The sequence below is a fragment of the Eucyclogobius newberryi genome, unplaced genomic scaffold (assembly GCF_026437365.1).
Source record: "Eucyclogobius newberryi isolate DKJ021-1_F unplaced genomic scaffold, fEucNew1.0.hap1 SCAF_103, whole genome shotgun sequence".
NCBI classification, from domain to species: Eukaryota; Metazoa; Chordata; class Actinopteri; order Gobiiformes; family Gobiidae; genus Eucyclogobius; species Eucyclogobius newberryi.
The window spans coordinates 237,509-260,477 of record NW_027315728.1 but is presented as its reverse complement, the minus strand read 5'-3'; the positions used below and the strand labels follow the sequence as shown (position 1 = coordinate 260,477).

General features: G+C 47.4%; 15 non-coding genes across 15 annotated transcripts; all 15 read left to right on the top strand.

Annotated features, from left to right (window-relative positions):
- The first annotated feature begins 8,799 nt into the window (after positions 1-8,799).
- trnar-ucu (transfer RNA arginine (anticodon UCU)) lies at positions 8,800-8,890 on the top strand. Its single transcript is given in 2 exon segments — positions 8,800-8,836; positions 8,855-8,890. It is a non-coding gene; the product is annotated as a tRNA-Arg (tRNA).
- Positions 8,891-9,307: 417 nt separating this feature from the next.
- trnan-guu (transfer RNA asparagine (anticodon GUU)) lies at positions 9,308-9,381 on the top strand. Its single transcript has one exon. It is a non-coding gene; the product is annotated as a tRNA-Asn (tRNA).
- A 1,397-nt stretch (positions 9,382-10,778) lies between these two features.
- Positions 10,779-10,869, top strand: trnar-ucu (transfer RNA arginine (anticodon UCU)). Its single transcript is given in 2 exon segments — positions 10,779-10,815; positions 10,834-10,869. It is a non-coding gene; the product is annotated as a tRNA-Arg (tRNA).
- A 1,899-nt stretch (positions 10,870-12,768) lies between these two features.
- trnar-ucu (transfer RNA arginine (anticodon UCU)) lies at positions 12,769-12,859 on the top strand. The gene is given in 2 exon segments: positions 12,769-12,805; positions 12,824-12,859. It is a non-coding gene; the product is annotated as a tRNA-Arg (tRNA).
- Positions 12,860-13,276: 417 nt separating this feature from the next.
- trnan-guu (transfer RNA asparagine (anticodon GUU)) lies at positions 13,277-13,350 on the top strand. The gene has a single exon. It is a non-coding gene; the product is annotated as a tRNA-Asn (tRNA).
- Positions 13,351-13,435: 85 nt separating this feature from the next.
- Positions 13,436-13,509, top strand: trnat-agu (transfer RNA threonine (anticodon AGU)). Its single transcript has one exon. It is a non-coding gene; the product is annotated as a tRNA-Thr (tRNA).
- Positions 13,510-14,763: 1,254 nt separating this feature from the next.
- Positions 14,764-14,854, top strand: trnar-ucu (transfer RNA arginine (anticodon UCU)). The gene is given in 2 exon segments: positions 14,764-14,800; positions 14,819-14,854. It is a non-coding gene; the product is annotated as a tRNA-Arg (tRNA).
- Positions 14,855-15,271: 417 nt separating this feature from the next.
- On the top strand, positions 15,272-15,345 carry trnan-guu (transfer RNA asparagine (anticodon GUU)). Its single transcript has one exon. It is a non-coding gene; the product is annotated as a tRNA-Asn (tRNA).
- An 85-nt stretch (positions 15,346-15,430) lies between these two features.
- On the top strand, positions 15,431-15,504 carry trnat-agu (transfer RNA threonine (anticodon AGU)). The gene has a single exon. It is a non-coding gene; the product is annotated as a tRNA-Thr (tRNA).
- Positions 15,505-17,175: 1,671 nt separating this feature from the next.
- trnan-guu (transfer RNA asparagine (anticodon GUU)) lies at positions 17,176-17,249 on the top strand. Its single transcript has one exon. It is a non-coding gene; the product is annotated as a tRNA-Asn (tRNA).
- Positions 17,250-17,335: 86 nt separating this feature from the next.
- Positions 17,336-17,409, top strand: trnat-agu (transfer RNA threonine (anticodon AGU)). The gene has a single exon. It is a non-coding gene; the product is annotated as a tRNA-Thr (tRNA).
- Positions 17,410-18,663: 1,254 nt separating this feature from the next.
- trnar-ucu (transfer RNA arginine (anticodon UCU)) lies at positions 18,664-18,754 on the top strand. The gene is given in 2 exon segments: positions 18,664-18,700; positions 18,719-18,754. It is a non-coding gene; the product is annotated as a tRNA-Arg (tRNA).
- A 418-nt stretch (positions 18,755-19,172) lies between these two features.
- Positions 19,173-19,246, top strand: trnan-guu (transfer RNA asparagine (anticodon GUU)). Its single transcript has one exon. It is a non-coding gene; the product is annotated as a tRNA-Asn (tRNA).
- Positions 19,247-19,332: 86 nt separating this feature from the next.
- On the top strand, positions 19,333-19,406 carry trnat-agu (transfer RNA threonine (anticodon AGU)). Its single transcript has one exon. It is a non-coding gene; the product is annotated as a tRNA-Thr (tRNA).
- A 1,897-nt stretch (positions 19,407-21,303) lies between these two features.
- trnat-agu (transfer RNA threonine (anticodon AGU)) lies at positions 21,304-21,377 on the top strand. The gene has a single exon. It is a non-coding gene; the product is annotated as a tRNA-Thr (tRNA).
- The last annotated feature ends 1,592 nt before the right edge of the window (positions 21,378-22,969 follow it).

The window sequence follows — 22,969 nt, the reverse complement described above, 5'->3', positions numbered from 1 at the left end:
CTGTTCCTTAACCTCTCCAACATCCATGAGGCTTATGTTACACTTCAATCTTTTACACTTGATTCTTACATTTCCCATATGCTCTAGTGGTTAGGATTTCTGTCAACTGGAATTGAATCCTGTCAGCAACGTCTGTTTGGGAGCACAACTTTCAAGCTTTCGTTCCATTTTATAAACCAGCATGTTTCATTTCTCAGCATTTCTTTCAGATCAAGGGCATGTAGTAAATCCTGGGTTCAGTCCCCTGCAGCGCCATTCAGTAGTCTGTTCATGGCACAAAGGGAAAGGTGTTGTCTCCAAACCTTGCTTGGAAAAAAATCATGACAGGCAGTAGATGGGGATGTAGCTCAGTGGTAGAGCACAGTGCTTCTGTGCAAGATCCCAGTTCTGCATTACCTTTGAATCTAGATAACACATTTTGAAGCAATTTGAGTCATTTAGATGTATATAGCCCCGTAGGTATAATGCACTGGCCCCCTAAACCAGGTATTTTAGGTTCAAGTCCCATCGAAGGAGAGCATTCAGCAGAGTGGCGCAGCGGAAGCGTGCTGTGCCCATAACCCAGAGGACGATGGATTGAAACCATCCTCTGCTAGAATGTGTTACTTTTCACTGATGGCTTTTCTAATCAGGAATAACCCTTTAGGCGACAGAGATTATGGATGAAATAAATGTATGAATAAAAAACTTCCTGAGATACAGAGAACTGAAGCCGGGGCACAGCTCTGGGTCGGCAGTGCCCCTGGAGGCCCGTAGAAGCTCCACACTCCAGTTGATTCTTGGATAAAAGTGCACCCAGCCGGTCTCGAACTCGCGTGAGGCGGAGCAGGGATCACCCACCCCGCACACGGCCAGACTTTGCCCGGCCAGGGAGCACCTTCTGCGGGTCGGAGGCTCCGGGTCGGAGCCCCTGGATCCTGGAGCCCTCACCGGGCCCCGAACTCGGCTGCCGGAGGCAGTGCAGTGCCTCATGGATAAAGGTGCACCCAGCCGGTCTCGAACTCGCGTGAGGCGGAGCAGGGATCACCCACCCCGCACACGGCCAGACTTTGCCCGGCCAGGGAGCACCTTCTGCGGGTCGGAGGCTCCGGGTCGGAGCCCCTGGAGCCTGGAGCCCTCACCGGGCCCCGAACTCGGCTGCTGGAGGCAGTGCAGTGCCTCATGGATAAAAGTGCACCCAGCCGGTCTCGAACTCGCGTGAGGCGGAGCAGGGATCATCCACCCCGCACACGGCCAGACTTTGCCCGGGGAAGGGCCACTCTGGCTGGGCATGGCCTCCACTGAGCACCCCCTGGAACCCCTGGAGCCCCCGGAGCAGCTCCAGAGCCACCCCCCACTCTCCCCAGATTCTGCCCGGGGAAGGGCCACTCTGGCTGGGCATGGCCTCCACTGAGCACCCCCTGGAGCCCCCGGAGCACCTCCAGAGCCACCCCCCACTCTCCCCACACTCTGCCCGGGGAAAGGCCACTCTGGCTGGGCATGGCCTCCGCCGAGCACCCCCTGGAACCCCTGGAGCCCCTCCAGAACCACCCCCCACTCCTCCAGACTCACCACGGGGAAGGGCCACTCTGGCTGGGCATGGCCCCCACTGAGCACCCCCTGGAACCCCTGGAGCCCCCGGAGCACCTCCAGAGCCACCCCCCACTCTCCCCAGATTCTGCCCGGGGAAGGGCCACTCTGGCTGGGCATGGCCTCCACTGAGCACCCCCTGGAGCCCCCGGAGCACCTCCAGAGCCACCCCCCACTCTCCCCAGATTCTGCCCGGGGAAGGGCCACTCTGGCTGGGCATGGCCTCCGCCGAGCACCCCCTGGAACCCCTGGAGCCCCTCCAGAGCCACCCCGCATTCCCCCAAACTCAGTCTGGGGACGGGCCACTCTGGCTGGGCATGGCCTCCACTGAACACCCCCTGGAACCCCTGGAGCCCCTGGAGCACCTCCAGAGCCACCCCCCACTCTCCCCAGATTCTGCCCGGGGAAGGGCCACTCTGGCTGGGCATGGCCTCCGCCGAGCACCCCCTGGAACCCCTGGAGCCCCTCCAGAGCCACCCCGCATTCCCCCAAACTCAGTCTGGGGACGGGCCACTCTGGCTGGGCATGGCCTCCACTGAACACCCCCTGGAACCCCTGGAGCCCCCGGAGCACCTCCAGAGCCACCCCCCACTCTCCCCAGATTCTGCCCGGGGAAGGGCCACTCTGGCTGGGCATGGCCTCCGCCGAGCACCCCCTGGAACCCCTGGAGCCCCTCCAGAGCCACCCCGCATTCCCCCAAACTCAGTCTGGGGACGGGCCACTCTGGCTGGGCATGGCCTCCACTGAACACCCCCTGGAACCCCTGGAGCCCCCGGAGCACCTCCAGAGCCACCCCCCACTCTCCCCAGATTCTGCCCGGGGAAGGGCCACTCTGGCTGGGCATGGCCTCCGCCGAGCACCCCCTGGAACCCCTGGAGCCCCTCCAGAGCCACCCCGCATTCCCCCAAACTCAGTCTGGGGACGGGCCACTCTGGCTGGGCATGGCCTCCACTGAACACCCCCTGGAACCCACGGAGCACCTCCAGAGCCACCCCGCATTCCCCCAAACTCAGTCTGGGGACGGGCCACTCTTCCCCGGGTTGCAGGCTCTGGGACTCCGGGGATGACCACCGGGGACCAGGCCCTCCCTTCGAACCCGGGGACCCACACTTAAGCACCCCCACACGGGCTACACACCCTTGGTTCAGCCCCCTGGAGGTCCGTGCCCTTGGTACTATACCATGGAAGTCCGTGCCCTTGGTACTCTGACTGGAGTACCAAGGGAACGGCCCAGCACTCACCACAGAGGCTCGCGCCGGCCCCGGCCCACCTTTCGTCCCCGGGTACCCACACTTAAGCACCCCCACACGAGCTACACACCCTTGGTGCAGCCCCCTGGAAGTCTGTGCCCTTGGTACTCTGAGCCACTTTAAAAGATAAAAAGCACCAGGACCCCAAGGCCCTGGCTCCCCTGTCCCCTACACCACACTTGGAGGCAGGGCCTTTGCCCTCCACTGGCTGCCCCCGCGCCCAATGTACTCCATAACCGAAGAAGAGAGGGGGACCCGGAGGCCGGCCTACTAGGGTAACAGGTTTAATTTAGAGCCGGGGCTCTGGACCACAAATGCCTACAACCCCGCAGTGCGCAGGAGCCTTCGAAGCTGGATGAAACCAGAACGGGGCCCTACGATGGCGGTGACCAGCCAGTTGATAGCAAAGTGAGCCCTGGACAGGCGCTGCATTTGACAAACTCAGAGACGAGGAAGGGACCGGAGTCGGACCAAATATATCATCTGGCGCTGTGTCCAGCGTGAGGGTGAGCCAGCGCAAATCAGGACCACAAATGCCTACAACCCCGCAGTGCGCAGGAGCCTTCGAAGCTGGATGAAACCAGAACGGGGCCCTACGATGGCGGTGACCAGCCAGTTGATAGCAAAGTGAGCCCTGGACAGGCGCTGCATTTGACAAACTCAGAGACGAGGAAGGGACCGGAGTCGGACCAAAAATATGCGCCGGCCCTGCCCCCCGCCCCGCGCAGAGCCATCGGACACGTTGAGGCTGAAGGGGACTGGCGCAGAGCCCTTGGGCCCAGGGGCTAAGCGCAGCCATCATCCTTCAAGCCGCGCCTCCTGCTGCGCGGGGGTGAGTGACAATGGGCCCGGACTGTGGTTCCGTCGGACGCGTTGAGGCTGAAGGAGACTGGCGCAGAGCCCCTGTAACAGGGGCTAAGCGCAGCCATCATCCTCCAAGCCGCGCGTCCTTCAGTGCGGGGGTGAGTGACAGTGGGCCTGGACTGTTGTTCCACCTGACGCGTTGAGGCTGAAGGGGACTGGTGCAGAGCCCCTGTGCCAGGGGCTAAGCGCAGCCATCATCCTCCAAGCCGCGCGTCCTTCTGCGCAGGGGTGAGTGACAGTGGACCCGGACTGTGTTCCCACCGGACGCGTTGAGGCTGAAGGGGACTGGCTCAGAGCCCCTGGCACAGGGGCTGAGCACAGCCATCATCCTTCAAACCGCGCGTCCTTCAGTGCGGGGGTGAGTGACAGAGGGCCTGGACTGTTGTTCCACCGGACGCGTTGAGGCTGAAGGGGACTGGTGCAGAGCCCCTGTGCCAGGGGCTAAGCGCAGCCATCATCCTCCAAGCCGCGCGTCCTTCTGCGCAGGGGTGAGTGACAATGGACCCGGACTGTGTTCCCACCGGACGCGTTGAGGCTGAAGAGGACTGGCTCAGAGCCCCTGGCACAGGGGCTAAGCGCAGCCATCATCCTTCAAGCCGCGCGTCCTTCAGTGCGGGGGTGAGTGACGGTCCCATCTCCGGAGACAAGGGGCCAGGCGCGGGGGAAGCCAGTCAGACTGACGCCCCGCGCCTGGTGGGACCTCTGTCTCGGCCTCGCTTCCAACGTGTCCGGCGTGAGGTTAGCCGGAGCAAACCACAGCCGCAAAATGTAAACAAACCCGCAGTGCGCAGGAGCCTTCGAAGCTGGATAAAACCAGAACGGGGCCCTACGATGGCGGGTCTTGAGTGCCAATAGACCAAGCTCCTTGTCTGGTATACATAGAACCATGATTTGTACCATTTTCATGGTTGATTCATGGATCCCTGCTCCGCCTCACGCGAGTTCGAGACCGGCTGGGTGCACTTTTATCCATGAGGCACTGCACTGCCTCCGGCAGCCGAGTTCGGGGCCCGGTGAGGGCTCCAGGCTCCAGGGGCTCCGACCCGGAGCCTCCAACCCGCAGAAGGTGCTCCCTGGCCGGGCAAAGTCTGGCCGTGTGCGGGGTGGATGGCCCTGGGTCTGGGCGGCGCTAAGATCACGGAGCGGGTCACCTCCGCGTACAGCCCGTGGTCAGCGTGACACTGTGCTCTGCCCCGAGCAATCAGAGCAAACAGCAAGCTTCTGGAAGTGCCCGGGAGTCTGGTAAAATCAAGCCGAAAATAGACCCTCTCATGCCGGGTCTGAGTGGCGCTTAGAGCGCGGAGGAGCGCGGAGCGCGGGGCTCCATTCAGAGGCTCCGTGATCCGCCTTACAACCAGCTCTCACCTCCGCGTACAGCCCGTGGTCAGCGTGACACTGTGCTCTGCCCCGAGCAATCAGAGCAAACAGCAAGCTTCTGGAAGTGCCCGGGAGTCTGGTAAAATCAAGCCGAAAATAGACCCTCTCATGCCGGGTCTGAGCGGCGCTTAGAGCGCGGAGGAGCGCGGAGCGCGGGGCTCCATTCAGAGGCTCTGTGATCCGACGCTCACCTCCGCACCTCCGAACCATGACTTGACATTACGGCTGTGAAGGAGCCTTGGAAGATGGATAAAACCAGAACGGGGCCCATCGATCGCGGTTCTCGTGTGTCCGTCAAACGAGCTCCTTGCCCGGTAGCCGCACAACCAGGAAATGTACCTGTTTCGATTGCGAAAAACGTCATTCTCAAAAACCGCCCGCCCGTCCCTCCCAGCATTACCATTTTGCACATTCCGCGTGAGAGCAGCGTAAGAATTTCTCGGGAGCAGCGTGATTTAGCCCGGGATTCTTGAGCTGAACGCTTATTCCCACGAGCCCAAAAAACGACTAAGTCCAACGGTATATAGTGTACTATTGCCGAAAAACGACAGAGTCTTTAGGTATAGTGTACTATTTCGGTTTTTACTCTAAGTCCCTCAGGGGCATATGGTGCTATACTCTGATGGTCAGATCACCTCCAGGCCCCAGGGGAGTGCTTTTCTGGGGGCAAACAGTGCACTGATGATGGGGGATTATTTCATTTTGGTGTTTTTTTCACATTTTAACCCATTTTCACCCCTTTTGCTCACAACTTCATACTACGGCCCGGAAAAACGACAGAGTCCCTCGGGTATAGTGTACTATTGCCGAAAAACGACAGAGTCCCTCGGGTATAGTGCACTATTGCCGAAAAACGACAGAGTCCCTCGGGTATAGTGTACTATTGCCGAAAAACGACAGAGTCCCTCGGGTATAGTGTACTATTGCCGAAAAACGACAGAGTCCCTCGGGTATAGTGTACTATTGGCTGGAAGCTCGGTTTTTTTTTCTAAGTCCAGCAGGGGTATATGGTACTATATTCTGGTGGTCAGATCACCTCCAGGCCCCAGGGGAGTGCTTTTCTGGGGGCAAACAGTGCACTGATGATGGGGGATTATTTCATTTTGCTCATTTTGGTGTTTTTTCACATTTTAACCCATTTTCACCCCTTTTGCTCACATCTTCAAACTCGGGCCCTGATTACAAGTTCTGACCAAATGATGACAAACACGGTATTTATTATGTATTTTTTTTATTTTTCCAACTTATACATCCATCATTGGTGCCAGGCAGGTTGTGGAGAAAGCAGTGAAGAAAGGAGAGAGCCATCACAGAAAAGATGTCCATCCAGGGTCAAGGTACCCTGCACTTTTACATATCCAAATGACAGCATTTAAAGTTTTTTAGCGTATGGTTTCTCTCGTTGCATGGAACCGCACAGAGGCCAACGCCACACTGACGGCACCTGTACTTTGTTTGCCGCCTGCCTTTGGTACGAGAGCGGTCAGAGCACACGGCGCAGTCTGGACGTCCCTCTGCTTGACAAAGCCAATGACGCTCTGTGAGTCTCTGTGGCATTTCACCCTCCGGTCTTGAGCGCCTCTCTTGTTTTTTGGAGTGATCAGCCAGTAATGCATCAATAATGTTCTGAATGTAAACCTTTAAAGGTTTGTGTGGGCCTGGAGTGGATTTGGTGTATATGATGTGTGAGTTGACAATACTTATGCTTATAATGGCATTGAATATGCGATGATACCATTTCCGGGACCTGTGTGGAAAGAGGTATGTCTTCATCCTCTGGTCAGCAGTGTCCACTCCACCCATGTAGGCGTTGTACGTGTCGACACATACAGGTGTCACGGAAGCCAGTGTCATCTGTCTTGGATCGGATCCTCCTCTGAACACAATCATTTCCATGGACTGTGGACAACATGGTGAGACGTTTAGTATCGTGCCAAGCACAAGCCAGGAGTTTTCCCTTTCTGCAAAAAACTGGGTCATCTCCTTTTTTCAGCTGTAAGACACTTTTACCAAGGCATTTTGGCATCCCCAACCTGGTAATCCTTACCGTCCCACACAGTTCAGTTTCCAAATCTGCTAATTCATTTGCAATTACAGGCGAGGTATAGTAACTGTCCATGTAAATCTCGTGTCCTTTGCCCGTAAAGGGAGAAACCAACTCACGGACAACTGCGTGTGTTGCACTGATGTTGCTTGCATTATTTTTGTACTGTCCAGTGTGCATTGACCAGCGCAAAACATACCCTGAACAGCTTTCACTCAGGGCATACACTCTATAGCCATATTTGTCAGGTTTATTCGGAGAGTAACATTTTAGTGAAGATCTCCCCTTGAAAGCTATTGTCATTTCATCTAAAGAAAGCTCCTTGATTGGACTGTAAACTGCTGCAAATTTGGGAATAATCAAATCTATTATTGGGCGGACTTTGAACAGTTTATCGTGCCCGGGCTCGCCTGTTCTCACATAATCATTATTGTTGACAAAATGAAAGAACGAAAGAATGATTTCAAATCTGTTTCTTGACATTACATTTCCAAATCCAGGCGTTTGTGTAAGCCAAAATGTTCCCCAGTAATCCTCGATTTCAGGTTTCTCAACAAGGCCCATGGAGAGATGCAAAGCGAAGAAAGCTTTCATTTCGGTGACTGATACATCATACCACTCAAGAAATCTTGAATGTGGCTTCAGAATCATAGGTGCCATACACTGATGTGCATATCTATTTGTCTCATCAGTAATGAAAGTCCAAAACTGATCGGTCAGAAAGAGTGACAGAATATCAAATGGATTAGCATCCGTCAGATCCATCTCTCCTGTGTAGCCAACTGGGTCTTCAAAAGGTTTGATCCATGCCTCAAATACCTCGACCTCTCTCAGCATGTCCCAGCTCTCATCCACCGGGCAAGTTTTACTGCAGCCACTGGTTCCACTGGTTCCTCGCCTCCGTCTGTCCTTTGCACCTGTCCGTTGTTTCGAAGTCCCTTCATCTCCACTTGGAAATCCATCGTCACTCTCGGGGAGATAATTTCCTTCAGAGTCAGAATCTGCTGTAAATTGTATGCCACGTGTACTTCCTCCAGCCATTTTCTTCCTTACCGGATCTGCCCTAGATCATACCTGGCTAATAAGAGGAAGTTGCACCGAACCGACCAATGACTGAAGTGATTCATTTTCTACTATTATTTCATAAATTTCCTTGTACGATAAAGTCGCATTTCTGCGACTTTGGTGCTTAAAGGGTTAACCCATTTTGCATTTGTGGCTGACAAAACTTTCCAAGAGATCACCACAAGTCTGAGTTCCACAACATGCTGCCTTTATGCATTGCCTACTAGATTTTTAAAGTCTATGGTGAGCAGTCTGTTGGCTCCAATCAATCAAAAAGTCAACATTTTGCTTGGATCTGGAATTTTCCCAAGATCCTTAAAACTGCAGTCATTAAGCCTCTCTTAAAGAAGAGCAGTCTTGATGCCACAGTGCTAAATAATTACCGGCCCATCTCAAACCTACTACTACTCAGTTGTCCATTCAAGCATGCAAATTATTTACAATGACAGAAAATGCGCTGCTGTTACAAATTGGAATAAGATGGAAAAGTCTCCCTGCACACACAGATTAACTGCACTCTTTTCACTTTTTGATTCTCAGTTTGTTGGCAAGGAATGACTGATATGGACCCATTTTGGATGAAAACCGTGTTTTGCGTTTGTGGAAATGAGCATCATGGAAGGATGTATGGGCTCTGTGGCGCAATGGATAGCGCATTGGACTTCTAGGCATAATTTGCAAGGGCATTCAAAGGTTGTGGGTTCGAGTCCCACCAGAGTCGCTAATGGTGAGAGAACATATTAGTTTTTTACAATGGAAAATCTGCTCGCTTTACTATCTGATGAAAGGCACTGCTGAACCAGGTTCAATTGCCAAGTGTGCTTGAAAAAGTAAGCAAATACATCGGCATTATGTCAAATAACATTATCTTGCAATTTTTCCTCAATATCCAGATTAACTACAGTATATTGAGTGCGCAATAAATTGGCGAGAGTCGATTGATTGAAAGACTTCCAGTTTTTTTATAGCTACATTGGTACAGGGGATTTAGCTCAAAGGTAGAAAGATTGATGCCCTCGCTCTCCATTAAACACAGTTGATTGGACAGGGGCTTAACTTTCGAATGTTGCTGGCTCGCTTTAAAAAAAAAGATATTGCGGCTTGTTGAGTCGCAAATATTTTATTGAGCGGGCTGTTTGTCTCTGTGGCGCAATTGGCCAGCGCGCTCGGCTGTTAACCGGGAGGTTGGTGGTTCGAGCCCACCCAGGGACGATTGGAAGAGCTATCGCAGGCAAAATCTATGAGGTAACATTGGTCACTGAATATCTAGCTGAAACAGGTTAAAGTAGCATTTATGAGGCGCTGTGTCTTAGATGGTCAAAGTGCCTGTCTAGTAAACAGAAGATCCTGTTCAAATCCCAGCAGTGCCTTCATGATAGCCTTTCAAGCAAATCAGTTGTTTACATGTACAGAAAAACTTATCACCCGAAAGAGCTCTTACATTTTGCAATTAGAGATTGAAAAGTATCCCTGAGTAAATGCACTCTTTTCACTCCTTGTTTCTCAGTTTGATGGTAAGGATTGATTGATTGATTGATTGATTGATGTAGACCGTTTTCGGATGACTGTTTTGCTTTTGTGAAAAAGGGGAATCAGACAAAAGTTGCAAAGGCATTCAAAGGCTGTGAGTTCGAGACCCACCAGAGTCACTGTTGTAACCCCTGTTATCTACATTGGTAAATAGGAAAGCCTGCTTGTGTTATTAACTGATGAAAGGAACTGCTAAACTTGGTTCAATTACCACAGAATCCCAGTGTGCTATAGGCTGGCCACTGCTTGGTAGGAGTTTCCCGTACGTGAGTGACTGTTCCTTCCTTCCTTCACGTCCCGCTCAACCTCGTCTTCTTCTAAAGAGTTTGGCGCTGTCCTCAGAAGCTTTGGTCTTACTCAGCACCTGAGTGGCCCCACCAAGGGGAAAGGGCACACTCTGGACCTGCTAATGACAAAGCGGGTTAATATTTCAAATTACAGTGTGGTAAATGTTACTTTGATGGTTTCTGTATTTCTCCAGGTGCAATGAGTTTGCAGTCTTCTTTGCAAGACTCAGTTCAGAACATTAAAAATACCATTATTTGCAGATAACAAGCACGCAGCCAGCTAGACAACTGGAGTTAACCCATTTTGCATTTGTGGCTGACAAAACTTTCCAAGAGATCACCACAAGTCTGAGTTCCACTACATGCTGCCTTTATGCATTGCCTACTAGATTTTTAAAGTCTATGGTGAGCAGTCTGTTGGCTCCAATCAATCAAAAAGTCAACATGTTGCTTGGATCTGGAATTTTCCCAAGATCCTTAAAACTGCAGTCATTAAGCCTGTCTTAAAGAAGAGCAGTCTTGATGCCACAGTGCTAAATAATTACCGGCCCATCTCAAACCTACTACTACTCAGTTGTCCATTCAAGCATGCAAATCATTTACAACGACAGAAAATGCGCTGCTGTTACAAATTGGAATAAGATGGAAAAGTATCCCTGCACACACAGATTAACTGCACTCTTTTCACTTTTTGATTCTCAGTTTGTTGGCAAGGAATGACTGATGTGGACCCATTTTGGATGAAAACCGTGTTTTGCGTTTGTGGAAATGAGCATCATGGAAGGATGTATGGGCTCTGTGGCGCAATGGATAGCGCATTGGACTTCTAGGCATAATTTGTAAGGGCATTCAAAGGTTGTGGGTTCGAGTCCCACCAGAGTCGCTAATGGTGAGAGAACATACTAGTTTTTTTACAATGGAAAATCTGCTCGCTTTACTATCTGATGAAAGGCACTGCTGAACGAGGTTCAATTGCCAAGTGTGCTTGAAAAAGTAAGCAATTACATCAGCATTATGTCAAATAACATTATCTTGAAATTTTTCCTCAATATCCAGATTAACTGCAGGATATTGAGTGCGCAATAAATTGGCGAGAGTCGATTGATTGAAAGACTTCCAGTTTTTTATAGCTACATTGGTACAGGGGATTTAGCTCAAAGGTAGAAAGATTGATGCCCTCGCTCTCCATTAAACACAGTTGATTGGACAGGGGCTGAACTTTCGAATGTTGCTGGCTCGCTTTAAAAAAAAAGATATTGCGGCTTGTCGACTCGCAAATATTTTATTGAGAGGGCTGTTTGTCTCTGTGGCGCAATTGGGCAGCACGCTCGGCTGTTAACCGGGAGGTTGGTGGTTCGAGCCCACCCAGGGACGATTGGAAGAGGTATAGCAGGCAAAATCTAGAGGTAATATTGGTCACTGAATATCTAGCTGAAACAGGTTGGAGCAGCTTTTAAGAGGCGCTGTGGCTTAGATGGTCAAAGTGCCTGTCTAGTAAACAGAAGATCCTGTTCAAATCCCAGCAGTGCCTTCATGATAGCCTTTCAAGCAAATCAGTTGTTTACATGTACAGAAAAACTTATCACCCGAAAGAGCTCTTACATTTTGCAATTAGAGATTGAAAAGTATCCCTGAGTAAATGCACTCTTTTCACTCCTTGTTTCTCAGTTTGATGGTAAGGATTGATTGATTGATTGATTGATTGATTGATTGATTGATGTAGACCGTTTTCGGATGACTGTTTTGCTTTTGTGAAAAAGGGGAATCAGACAAAAGTTGCAAAGGCATTCAAAGGCTGTGAGTTCGAGACCCACCAGAGTCACTGTTGTAACCCCTGTTATCTACATTGGTAAATAGGAAAGCCTGCTTGTGTTATTAACTGATGAAAGGAACTGCTAAACTTGGTTCAATTACCACAGAATCCCAGTGTGCTATAGGCTGGCCACTGCTTGGTAGGAGTTTCCCGTACGTGAGTGACTGTTCCTTCCTTCCTTCACGTCCCGCTCAACCTCGTCTTCTTCTAAAGAGTTTGGCGCTGTCCTCAGAAGCTTTGGTCTTACTCAGCACCTGAGTGGCCCCACCAAGGGGAAAGGGCACACTCTGGACCTGCTAATGACAAAGCGGGTTAATATTTCAAATTACAGTGTGGTAAATGTTACTTTGATGGTTTCTGTATTTCTCCAGGTGCAATGAGTTTGCAGTCTTCTTTGCAAGACTCAGTTCAGAACATTAAAAATACCATTATTTGCAGATAACAAGCACGCAGCCAGCTAGACAACTGGAGTTAACCCATTTTGCATTTGTGGCTGACAAAACTTTCCAAGAGATCACCACAAGTCTGAGTTCCACTACATGCTGCCTTTATGCATTGCCTACTAGATTTTTAAAGTCTATGGTGAGCAGTCTGTTGGCTCCAATCAATCAAAAAGTCAACATGTTGCTTGGATCTGGAATTTTCCCAAGATCCTTAAAACTGCAGTCATTAAGCCTGTCTTAAAGAAGAGCAGTCTTGATGCCACAGTGCTAAATAATTACCGGCCCATCTCAAACCTACTACTACTCAGTTGTCCATTCAAGCATGCAAATCATTTACAACGACAGAAAATGCGCTGCTGTTACAAATTGGAATAAGATGGAAAAGTATCCCTGCACACACAGATTAACTGCACTCTTTTCACTTTTTGATTCTCAGTTTGTTGGCAAGGAATGACTGATGTGGACCCATTTTGGATGAAAACCGTGTTTTGCGTTTGTGGAAATGAGCATCATGGAAGGATGTATGGGCTCTGTGGCGCAATGGATAGCGCATTGGACTTCTAGGCATAATTTATAAGGGCATTCAAAGGTTGTGGGTTCGAGTCCCACCAGAGTCGCTAATGGTGAGAGAACATACTAGTTTTTTTACAATGGAAAATCTGCTCGCTTTACTATCTGATGAAAGGCACTGCTGAACGAGGTTCAATTGCCAAGTGTGCTTGAAAAAGTAAGCAAATACATCGGCATTATGTCAAATAACATTATCTTGCAATTTTTCCTCAATATCCAGATTAACTGCAGGATATTGAGTGCGCAATAAATTGGCGAGAGTCGATTGATTGAAAGACTTCCAGTTTTTTATAGCTACATTGGTACAGGGGATTTAGCTCAAATGTAGTAAGATTGATGCCCTCGCTCTCCATTAAACACAGTTGATTGGACAGGGGCTGAACTTTCGAATGTTGCTGGCTCTCTTTAAAAAAAAAGATATTGCGGCTTGTCGACTCGCAAATATTTTATTGAGAGGGCTGTTTGTCTCTGTGGCGCAATTGGGCAGCGCGCTCGGCTGTTAACCGGGAGGTTGGTGGTTCGAGCCCACCCAGGGACGATTGGAAGACGTATAGCAGGCAAAATCTAGAGGTAATATTGGTCACTGAATATCTAGCTGAAACAGGTTGGAGCAGCTTTTAAGAGGCGCTGTGGCTTAGATGGTCAAAGTGCCTGTCTAGTAAACAGGAGATCCTGGGTTCAAATCCCAGCAGTGCCTTCATGATAGCCTTTCAAGCAAATCAGTTGTTTACATGTACAGAAAAACGTATCACCCGAAAGAGCTCTTTTACATTTTTTAATTAGAGATTGAAAAGTATCCCTGAATAAACAGAGTAAATGCACTCTTTTCACTCCTTGTTTCTCAGTTTGATGGTAAGGATTGATTGATTGATTGATTGATTGATTGATGTAGACCGTTTTTGGATGACTGTTTTGCTTTTGTGAAAAAGGGGAATCAGACAAAAGTTGCAAAGGCATTCAAAGGCTGTGAGTTCGAGACCCACCAGAGTCACTGTTGTAACCCCTGTTATCTACATTGGTAAATAGGAAAGCCTGCTTGTGTTATTAACTGATGAAAGGAACTGCTAAATTTGGTTCAATTACCACAGAATCCCAGTGTGCTATAGGCTGGCCACTGCTTGGTAGGAGTTTCCCGTACGTGAGTGACTGTTCCTTCCTTCCTTCACGTCCCGCTCAACCTCGTCTTCTTCTAAAGAGTTTGGCGCTGTCCTCAGAAGCTTTGGTCTTACTCAGCACCTGAGTGGCCCCACCAAGGGCAAAGGGCACACTCTGGACCTGCTAATGACAAAGCAGGTTAATATTTCAAATTACAGTGTGGTAAATGTTACTTTGATGGTTTCTGTATTTCTCCAGGTGCAATGAGTTTGCAGTCTTCTTTGCAAGACTCAGTTCAGAACATTAAAAATACCATTATTTGCAGATAACAAGCACGCAGCCAGCTAGACAACTGGAGTTAACCCATTTTGCATTTGTGGCTGACAAAACTTTCCAAGAGATCACCACAAGTCTGAGTTCCACTACATGCTGCCTTTATGCATTGCCTACTAGATTTTTAAAGTCTATGGTGAGCAGTCTGTTGGCTCCAATCAATCAAAAAGTCAACATGTTGCTTGGATCTGGAATTTTCCCAAGATCCTTAAAACTGCAGTCATTAAGCCTGTCTTAAAGAAGAGCAGTCTTGATGCCACAGTGCTAAATAATTACCGGCCCATCTCAAACCTACTACTACTCAGTTGTCCATTCAAGCATGCAAATCATTTACAACGACAGAAAATGCGCTGCTGTTACAAATTGGAATAAGATGGAAAAGTATCCCTGCACACACAGATTAACTGCACTCTTTTCACTTTTTGATTCTCAGTTTGTTGGCAAGGAATGACTGATGTGGACCCATTTTGGATGAAAACCGTGTTTTGCGTTTGTGGAAATGAGCATCATGGAAGGATGTATGGGCTCTGTGGCGCAATGGATAGCGCATTGGACTTCTAGGCATAATTTGTAAGGGCATTCAAAGGTTGTGGGTTCGAGTCCCACCAGAGTCGCTAATGGTGAGAGAACATACTAGTTTTTTTACAATGGAAAATCTGCTCGCTTTACTATCTGATGAAAGGCACTGCTGAACGAGGTTCAATTGCCAAGTGTGCTTGAAAAAGTAAGCAAATACATCGGCATTATGTCAAATAACATTATCTTGCAATTTTTCCTCAATATCCAGATTAACTGCAGGATATTGAGTGCGCAATAAATTGGCGAGAGTCGATTGATTGAAAGACTTCCAGTTTTTTATAGCTACATTGGTACAGGGGATTTAGCTCAAATGTAGTAAGATTGATGCCCTCGCTCTCCATTAAACACAGTTGATTGGACAGGGGCTGAACTTTCGAATGTTGCTGGCTCGCTTTAAAAAAAAAGATATTGCGGCTTGTCGACTCGCAAATATTTTATTGAGAGGGCTGTTTGTCTCTGTGGCGCAATTGGGCAGCGCGCTCGGCTGTTAACCGGGAGGTTGGTGGTTCGAGCCCACCCAGGGACGATTGGAAGACGTATAGCAGGCAAAATCTAGAGGTAATATTGGTCACTGAATATCTAGCTGAAACAGGTTGGAGCAGCTTTTAAGAGGCGCTGTGGCTTAGATGGTCAAAGTGCCTGTCTAGTAAACAGGAGATCCTGGGTTCAAATCCCAGCAGTGCCTTCATGATAGCCTTTCAAGCAAATCAGTTGTTTACATGTACAGAAAAACGTATCACCCGAAAGAGCTCTTTTACATTTTTTAATTAGAGATTGAAAAGTATCCCTGAATAAACAGAGTAAATGCACTCTTTTCACTCCTTGTTTCTCAGTTTGATGGTAAGGATTGATTGATTGATTGATTGATTGATTGATTGATTGATTGATTGATGTAGACCGTTTTTGGATGACTGTTTTGCTTTTGTGAAAAAGGGGAATCAGACAAAAGTTGCAAAGGCATTCAAAGGCTGTGAGTTCGAGACCCACCAGAGTCACTGTTGTAACCCCTGTTATCTACATTGGTAAATAGGAAAGCCTGCTTGTGTTATTAACTGATGAAAGGAACTGCTAAATTTGGTTCAATTACCACAGAATCCCAGTGTGCTATAGGCTGGCCACTGCTTGGTAGGAGTTTCCCGTACGTGAGTGACTGTTCCTTCCTTCCTTCACGTCCCGCTCAACCTCGTCTTCTTCTAAAGAGTTTGGCGCTGTCCTCAGAAGCTTTGGTCTTACTCAGCACCTGAGTGGCCCCACCAAGGGCAAAGGGCACACTCTGGACCTGCTAATGACAAAGCAGGTTAATATTTCAAATTACAGTGTGGTAAATGTTACTTTGATGGTTTCTGTATTTCTCCAGGTGCAATGAGTTTGCAGTCTTCTTTGCAAGACTCAGTTCAGAACATTAAAAATACCATTATTTGCAGATAACAAGCACGCAGCCAGCTAGACAACTGGAGTTAACCCATTTTGCATTTGTGGCTGACAAAACTTTCCAAGAGATCACCACAAGTCTGAGTTCCACTACATGCTGCCTTTATGCATTGCCTACTAGATTTTTAAAGTCTATGGTGAGCAGTCTGTTGGCTCCAATCAATCAAAAAGTCAACATGTTGCTTGGATCTGGAATTTTCCCAAGATCCTTAAAACTGCAGTCATTAAGCCTGTCTTAAAGAAGAGCAGTCTTGATGCCACAGTGCTAAATAATTACCGGCCCATCTCAAACCTACTACTACTCAGTTGTCCATTCAAGCATGCAAATCATTTACAACGACAGAAAATGCGCTGCTGTTACAAATTGGAATAAGATGGAAAAGTATCCCTGCACACACAGATTAACTGCACTCTTTTCACTTTTTGATTCTCAGTTTGTTGGCAAGGAATGACTGATGTGGACCCATTTTGGATGAAAACCGTGTTTTGCGTTTGTGGAAATGAGTCGCTAATGGTGAGAGAACATACTAGTTTTTTTACAATGGAAAATCTGCTCGCTTTACTATCTGATGAAAGGCACTGCTGAACGAGGTTCAATTGCCAAGTGTGCTTGAAAAAGTAAGCAAATACATCGGCATTATGTCAAATAACATTATCTTGCAATTTTTCCTCAATATCCAGATTAACTGCAGGATATTGAGTGCGCAATAAATTGGCGAGAGTCGATTGATTGAAAGACTTCCAGTTTTTTATAGCTACATTGGTACAGGGGATTTAGCTCAAAGGTAGAAAGATTGATGCCCTCGCTCTCCATTAAACACAGTTGATTGGACAGGGGCTGAACTTTCGAATGTTGCTGGCTCTCTTTAAAAAAAAAGATATTGCGGCTTGTCGACTCGCAAATATTTTATTGAGCGGGCTGTTTGTCTCTGTGGCGCAATTGGCCAGCGCGCTCGGCTGTTAACCGGGAGGTTGGTGGTTCGAGCCCACCCAGGGACGATTGGAAGAGGTATAGCAGGCAAAATCTATGAGGTAATATTGGTCACTGAATATGTAGCTGAAACAGGTTGGAGCAGCTTTTAAGAGGCGCTGTGGCTTAAATGGTCAAAGTGCCTGTCTAGTAAACAGGAGATCCTGGGTTCAAATCCTAGCAGTGCCTTCATGATAGCCTTTCAAGCAAATCAGTTGTTTACATGTACAGAAAAACGTATCACCCGAGAGAGCTCTTTTACATTTTTTAATTAGAGATTGAAAAGTATCCCTGAATAAACAGAGTAAATGCACTCTTTTCACTCCTTGTTTCTCAGTTTGATGGTAAGGATTGATTGATTGATTGATTGATTGATTGATGTAGACCGTTTTTGGATGACTGTTTTGCTTTTGTGAAAAAGGGGAATCAGACAAAAGTTGCAAAGGCATTCAAAGGCTGTGAGTTCGAGACCCACCAGAGTCACTGTTGTAACCCCTGTTATCTACATTGGTAAATAGGAAAGCCTGCTTGTGTTATTAACTGATGAAAGGAACTGCTAAATTTGGTTCAATTACCACAGAATCCCAGTGTGCTATAGGCTGGCCACTGCTTGGTAGGAGTTTCCCGTACGTGAGTGACTGTTCCTTCCTTCCTTCACGTCCCGCTCAACCTCGTCTTCTTCTAAAGAGTTTGGCGCTGTCCTCAGAAGCTTTGGTCTTACTCAGCACCTGAGTGGCCCCACCAAGGGCAAAGGGCACACTCTGGACCTGCTAATGACAAAGCAGGTTAATATTTCAAATTACAGTGTGGTAAATGTTACTTTGATGGTTTCTGTATTTCTCCAGGTGCAATGAGTTTGCAGTCTTCTTTGCAAGACTCAGTTCAGAACATTAAAAATACCATTATTTGCAGATAACAAGCACGCAGCCAGCTAGACAACTGGAGTTAACCCATTTTGCATTTGTGGCTGACAAAACTTTCCAAGAGATCACCACAAGTCTGAGTTCCACTACATGCTGCCTTTATGCATTGCCTACTAGATTTTTAAAGTCTATGGTGAGCAGTCTGTTGGCTCCAATCAATCAAAAAGTCAACATGTTGCTTGGATCTGGAATTTTCCCAAGATCCTTAAAACTGCAGTCATTAAGCCTGTCTTAAAGAAGAGCAGTCTTGATGCCACAGTGCTAAATAATTACCGGCCCATCTCAAACCTACTACTACTCAGTTGTCCATTCAAGCATGCAAATCATTTACAACGACAGAAAATGCGCTGCTGTTACAAATTGGAATAAGATGGAAAAGTATCCCTGCACACACAGATTAACTGCACTCTTTTCACTTTTTGATTCTCAGTTTGTTGGCAAGGAATGACTGATGTGGACCCATTTTGGATGAAAACCGTGTTTTGCGTTTGTGGAAATGAGCATCATGGAAGGATGTATGGGCTCTGTGGCGCAATGGATAGCGCATTGGACTTCTAGGCATAATTTGCAAGGGCATTCAAAGGTTGTGGGTTCGAGTCCCACCAGAGTCGCTAATAGTGAGAGAACATACTAGTTTTTTTACAATGGAAAATCTGCTCGCTTTACTATCTGATGAAAGGCACTGCTGAACGAGGTTCAATTGCCAAGTGTGCTTGAAAAAGTAAGCAAATACATCGGCATTATGTCAAATAACATTATCTTGCAATTTTTCCTCAATATCCAGATTAACTGCAGTATATTGAGTGCGCAATAAATTGGCGAGAGTCGATTGATTGAAAGACTTCCAGTTTTTTTATAGCTACATTGGTACAGGGGATTTAGCTCAAAGGTAGAAAGATTGATGCCCTCGCTCTCCATTCAACACAGTTGATTGGACAGGGGCTGAACTTTCGAATGTTGCTGGCTCTCTTTAAAAAAAAAGATATTGCGGCTTGTCGACTCGCAAATATTTTATTGAGCGGGCTGTTTGTCTCTGTGGCGCAATTGGGCAGCGCGCTCGGCTGTTAACCGGGAGGTTGGTGGTTCGAGCCCACCCAGGGACGATTGGAAGAGGTATAGCAGGCAAAATCTATGAGGTAATATTGGTCACTGAATATCTAGCTGAAACAGGTTGGAGCAGCTTTTAAGAGGCGCTGTGGCTTAGATGGTCAAAGTGCCTCTCTAGTAAACAGGAGATCCTGGGTTCAAATCCCAGCAGTGCCTTCATGATAGCCTTTCAAGCAAATCAGTTGTTTACATGTACAGAAAAACTTATCACCCGAAAGAGCTCTTTTACATTAGAGATTGAAAAGTATCCCTGAATAAACAGAGTAAATGCACTCTTTTCACTCCTTGTTTCTCAGTTTGATGGTAAGGATTGATTGATTGATGTAGACCGTTTTTGGATGACTGTTTTGCTTTGTGAAAAAGGGGAATCAGACAAAAGTTGCAAAGGCATTCAAAGGCTGTGAGTTCGAGACCCACCAGAGTCACTGTTGTAACCCCTGTTATCTACATTGGTAAATAGGAAAGCCTGCTTGTGTTATTAACTGATGAAAGGAACTGCTAAATTTGGTTCAATTACCACAGAATCCCAGTGTGCTATAGGCTGGCCACTGCTTGGTAGGAGTTTCCCGTACGTGAGTGACTGTTCCTTCCTTCCTTCACGTCCCGCTCAACCTCGTCTTCTTCTAAAGAGTTTGGCGCTGTCCTCAGAAGCTTTGGTCTTACTCAGCACCCGAGTGGCCCCACCAAGGGCAAAGGGCACACTCTGGACCTGCTAATGACAAAGCGGGTTAATATTTCAAATTACAGTGTGGTAAATGTTACTTTGATGGTTTCTGTATTTCTCCAGGTGCAATGAGTTTGCAGTCTTCTTTGCAAGACTCAGTTCAGAACATTAAAAATACCATTATTTGCAGATAACAAGCACGCAGCCAGCTAGACAACTGGAGTTAACCCATTTTGCATTTGTGGCTGACAAAACTTTCCAAGAGATCACCACAAGTCTGAGTTCCACTACATGCTGCCTTTATGCATTGCCTACTAGATTTTTAAAGTCTATGGTGAGCAGTCTGTTGGCTCCAATCAATCAAAAAGTCAACATGTTGCTTGGATCTGGAATTTTCCCAAGATCCTTAAAACTGCAGTCATTAAGCCTGTCTTAAAGAAGAGCAGTCTTGATGCCACAGTGCTAAATAATTACCGGCCCATCTCAAACCTACTACTACTCAGTTGTCCATTCAAGCATGCAAATCATTTACAACGACAGAAAATGCGCTGCTGTTACAAATTGGAATAAGATGGAAAAGTATCCCTGCACACACAGATTAACTGCACTCTTTTCACTTTTTGATTCTCAGTTTGTTGGCAAGGAATGACTGATGTGGACCCATTTTGGATGAAAACCGTGTTTTGCGTTTGTGGAAATAAGCATCAAGGAAGGATGTATGGCCTCTGTGGCGCAAAGGATAGCGCATTGGACTCATAGGCATGATTTGCAAGGGCATTCAAAGGTTGTGGGTTCGAGTCCCACCAGAGTCGCTAATGGTGAGAGAACATACTAGTTTTTTTACAATGGAAAATCTGCTCGCTTTACTATCTGATGAAAGGCACTGCTGAACGAGGTTCAATTGCCAAGTGTGCTTGAAAAAGTAAGCAAATACATCGGCATTATGTCAAATAACATTATCTTGCAATTTTTCCTCAATATCCAGATTAACTGCAGTATATTGAGTGCGCAATAAATTGGCGAGAGTCGATTGATTGAAAGACTTCCAGTTTTTTTATAGCTACATTGGTACAGGGGATTTAGCTCAAAGGTAGAAAGATTGATGCCCTCGCTCTCCATTAAACACAGTTGATTGGACAGGGGCTGAACTTTTGAATGTTGCTGGCTCTCTTTAAAAAAAAAAGATTGCGGCTTGTCGACTGGCAAATATTTTATTGAGCGGGCTGTTTGTCTCTGTGGCGCAATTGGGCAGCGCGCTCGGCTGTTAACCGGGAGGTTGGTGGTTTGAGCCCACCCAGGGACGATTGGAAGAGGTATTGCAGGCAAAATCTATGAGGTAATATTGGTCACTGAATATGTAGCTGAAACAGGTTGGAGCAGCTTTTAAGAGGCACTGTGGCTTAGATGGTCAAAGTGCCTGTCTAGTAAACAGGAAATCCTGGGTTTAAATCCCAGCAGTGCTTTCATAATAGCCTTTCAAGCAAATCAGTTGTTTACATGTACAGAAAAACTTATCACCCGAAAGAGCTCTTTTACAATTTGCAATTAGAGATTGAAAAGTATCCCTGAATAAGTACCCTGAAGAGTAAATGCACTCTTTTCACTCCTTGTTTCTCAGTTTTTTGGTAAGGAATGATTGATGTAGACCGTTTTCGGATGACTGTTTTGCTTTTGTGAAAAAGGGGAATCAGGCAAAAGTTGCAAAGGCATTCAAAGGCTGTGAGTTCGAGACCCACCGGAGTCACTGTTGTAACCCCTGTTATCTACATTGGTAAATAGGAAAGCCTGCTTGTGTTATTAACTGATGAAAGGAACTGCTAAACTTGGTTCAATTACCACAGAATCCCAGTGTGCTATAGGCTGGCCACTGCTTGGTAGGAGTTTCCCGTACGTGAGTGACTGTTCCTTTCTTCCTTCACGTCCCGCTCAACCTCGTCTTCTTCTAAAGAGTTTGGCGCTGTCCTCAGAAGCTTTGGTCTTACTCAGCACCTGAGTGGCCCCACCAAGGGGAAAGGGCACACTCTGGACCTGCTAATGACAAAGCGGGTTAATATTTCAAATTACAGTGTGGTAAATGTTACTTTGATGGTTTCTGTATTTCTCCAGGTGCAATGAGTTTGCAGTCTTCTTTGCAAGACTCAGTTCAGAACATTAAAAATACCATTATTTGCAGATAACAAGCACGCAGCCAGCTAGACAACTGGAGTTAACCCATTTTGCATTCGTGGCTGACAAAACTTTCCAAGAGATCACCACAAGTCTGAGTTCCACTACATGCTGCCTTTATGCATTGCCTACTAGATTTTTAAAGTCTATGGTGAGCAGTCTGTTGGCTCCAATCAATCAAAAAGTCAACATGTTGCTTGGATCTGGAATTTTCCCAAGAGCCTTAAAACTGCAGTCATTAAGCCTCTCTTAAAGAAGAGCAGTCTTGATGCCACAGTGCTAAATAATTACCGGCCCATCTCAAACCTACTACTACTCAGTTGTCCATTCAAGCATGCAAATCATTTACAACGACAGAAAATGCACTGCTGTTACAAATTGGAATAAGATGGAAAAGTATCCCTGCACACACAGATTAACTGCACTCTTTTCACTTTTTGATTCTCAGTTTGTTGGCAAGGAATGACTGATGTGGACCCATTTTGGATGAAAACCGTGTTTTGCGTTTGTGGAAATGAGCATCATGGAAGGATGTATGGGCTCTGTGGCGCAATGGATAGCGCATTGGACTTCTAGGCATAATTTGCAAGGCTCACCCTCACGCTGGACACAGCGCCAGATGATATATTTGGTCGGACTCCGGTCCCTTCCTCGTCTCTGAGTTTGTCAGCCGGCGCGAACCCCTGTGGTGAGTGCTGGGCCGTTCCCTTGGTACTCCAGTCAGAGTACCAAGGGCACGGACTTCCAAGGTATAGTACCAAGGGCACGGACCTCCAGGGGGCTGAACCAAGGGTGTGTAGCCCGTGTTGGGGTGCTTAAGTGTGGGTCCCCGGGTTCGAAGGGAGAGCCTGGTCCCCGGTGGTCATCCCCGGAGTCCCAGAGCCCGCGA